The sequence below is a fragment of the Adiantum capillus-veneris genome, chromosome 27, assembly GCF_014529385.1.
Source record: "Adiantum capillus-veneris isolate H3 chromosome 27, ASM1452938v2, whole genome shotgun sequence".
In the NCBI taxonomy this organism is placed as follows: domain Eukaryota; kingdom Viridiplantae; phylum Streptophyta; class Polypodiopsida; order Polypodiales; family Pteridaceae; genus Adiantum; species Adiantum capillus-veneris.
Window position 1 is genome coordinate 44519326 of NC_140957.1, and position 3217 is coordinate 44522542.

Sequence of the window (3217 nt, forward strand, 5' to 3'; positions counted from 1 at the left end):
AACCCAAAATTTGATATTGAAGACCTTTTAGCTCAGCACAGTGAATTCTTGCAGCCCTACAGAGATCAATTTGAACTGATGGTGCAGGTAGGGAGGGTTGTTTTGCCCAGTAGACTGTCGTTCAGTTAAATGACTGCAGTGGAAAAGGATAGGGACTGAAGAAGTATAGGGAATTACCACCTGCTTGCCGACATTCAGCCTGCCCTTTGCACCAAAAAGAGTGCAAAGTCAGGAATCCTTTGGCTTTATGATTTACCTCAACAACCTGTTTGGATTCCTCATGCAGAATCTTGATGAGGTGTTAGAGGAGCAGGATGCAGCACCAGACGAAGAATGCGAGGAGACAACACATATACAAGAAGTCGAGGAGGTTGAAGATACAGTCGACCTTGAGGTTGAGGCAATTGAAGTACAAAGAAGTAAGATGCTCTCTGTGAAAACAACAGAAATCAAACTACCTTTGGATGTCAGTAACTTCACTAAGAAGCATGCTCATATGATGTTGCCTGCTGTGCCTGACTTTAGGATTGGAGACATGACCTATATTTTTTTACATGATGTGCAAAGCATCTTTTATTTAAGGGAGGACTTCTCCCTGGCTATCATTTCCAGAGGCCAAGAGGAGAGGAGTGGATATGTTTCAGAGGATAGTAGTGATGATGAGGCAATGGAAACATCTAGCAATCCAATGGAATGCCTCCGAAGATGCTTTGAGAAAGCTGAAAAATACAAGGAGACACTACCGGATGAAGCCACCTTCCAAGCAATAAGACAAAGCCTAAGACCGTCAACAACTCACAAAGAAGTGGAGGATTGGTTTAACCATTCAGGTTAGGGGTCAACTACATTTGTGGACCTGTGGCAAGAAAACCTGTTTGTGCAGGATGAGAGCTTCATGGTAACTCTCTCTCTCTCTCTCTCTCTCTCTCTCTCTCTCTCTCTCTCTCTCTCTCTCTCTCTCTCTCTCTCTCTCTCCGTGTCACTTACTCAGACATGATATGTGCAGTCTTGGATTACTGACAAGGATGACTTCCTTCGACGGCGGACTCGAGAGTATCGTGGAAGGGATGCGGCCCTAGCATAGTACCTTTCAAAGCTTTGCGAGTCGCTGATAATAGTTTTTCACAATGGAATGTCACAAGAGGGTACAATAGAAACTTACACATTAAAGACACTATCACGCTTCTTGGGCGGATCCGTGCTGCCCAAAAGTGCAGATAAAGTCATTCTTGTGGACAAAGTGTTTGCCAGAGATTGTTTTGGTTATTGCTCGGGCTATACAGGTGGGCTGGCAGTGTATTACTACACTTAAACATCAATAGCACTAGCTCTTGGTAGACAAAACCCGGATGAACTTTTAAAGTATGGCAAACATCTCATGATTCGTTACAAGGGTGATGTGCCAAAAAACAAAATTGAACCTTCAAAATCTTGATACACTTCAAGTAGCAATTGTATAAGATCATGTATTACAGAAATTTTGTACAATGTCATCCACTCAGAGTATCTTTCTCCACTTGTGGTTCACATACACCATTGTCTCTCTCCACCTTCGTTGACCTTCACGAGCACCGGAGTTGTTGTATGCCATTGATCTTTTAACTTTTTTTTGTTGTAAATGTCTGATGGCTTGTGCTGTTGCTGAAGAGGCCAAGACTTCTTTTGCCTGCATTCGATGAATGATTCTACGATAGAACCATTCAAATAGTTCTCTCAAACTGTTAGCCTTGATTCGAGAGCCACCATGTCGTGTGTGCCTGAAATAAGCATTTCTCGCCATGTAATGAGACTTTTCCATCCCTTGGGTATTCCATATTGCCGGGTTCCCATACTTTTGTATAAAATATGGTAAATGATTGAAAATGATGTGTTGGATATGAAAACAGATTACTTAGAATGTTTTACACTCACATAGTTACACATAAAAGAGAATCAAATATACAATAATACCATGTAGTGAGTAATCTGGGTGTCTGTCCATGCTGTCTTGAATGATTTTTTGAGAAAGTTGAGATTCTCCTTGAACTTGTTCATATCACCTTGTGACCAGTCATCTTTGTCGCACATCAAAAATAGCATGTCTATTGATCGCCAAACCTCAGCCTTCGCGTTATGAGTAGTTGGTTCTTGATCTTTGACTGCAATATGTAGCTTTTTCCAGCTCTGATACTCTACCTTGTTAACATAAGATGTATTATATATTTTTCCATGTTTTGTTAGCTTCGGATCTCGTATTCCTTGGGGTTTAGATAAAAACCTCTCTGCCTTCACTCACCCCACCGATGGATGGTTTGCATGGGACATCCTTCTCAGCAGTTGATCTCTTTTCATCCCGCTGGATTTTCACATTGCCACCATGAAGTCCCATATCCGACAGTACAGCACTGTAGGGCCACTTGTCGCTCTGCTGAGTTCTTGATTTTCCAAGCAAACCCGATATATAAGTAGACCAATTTCTCCACAATTCTACAAAGGGAATGCATTGTACAGATGTGGACATTCACAAGTGGTATTTTCAAAACCGGTCGAAAATCAGGGTCCTCAATGTGACGTGTTGGAGCTTTTCTCCACCACTTTGGGTCCATGACCTTTGCAGGCTCCATGCAGAACAAACACGGCGACTTTGCCATTGCACCCATTCCACAATTATACATGCACTTTAATGTTTTGAGGTCACCTGCAAGATGCCACTGAATTTGAAAGTCTCCCCTTCCATCTAGATGTAGTACCTCTCCCTGGTTAGTCTGTCGATCAATCACCTCCGGAACATTAGTTTGATGGAACACCCAATATAGAATCTCATGATCTTCTTTCTTTACCTGCAACACAAAATAAATGAGACTTAAGTAGATGTGAACATTTGAGCTTAGCTGAGAATCTCTCTTACCTCAAAAGCACCAAGCCACCATATGTTAGATTCTGATTGAACACTAAAATACAAAGGATCATCATTGGTACACTTTGAGAGGGCTCTATTCATTAAAGTAATAGTAACACGCTCTAGCTTCTTCTCTTTAACAAGCTCACACTCATCCAGTTTCAACACAAAATGTAATACCCCTCGTGACTCTTCAAATGTGATGTTGTAAAACTCCACCATTCTCTTCTGCAACATCTGCAGGTCCATAAAAATATTATTGAACTCATCATATGCCATGTTTGCTCCATGGCCACTGTAAGTTGCTTTAATATGAAAGGGCTGTCCAAGATATTCTCC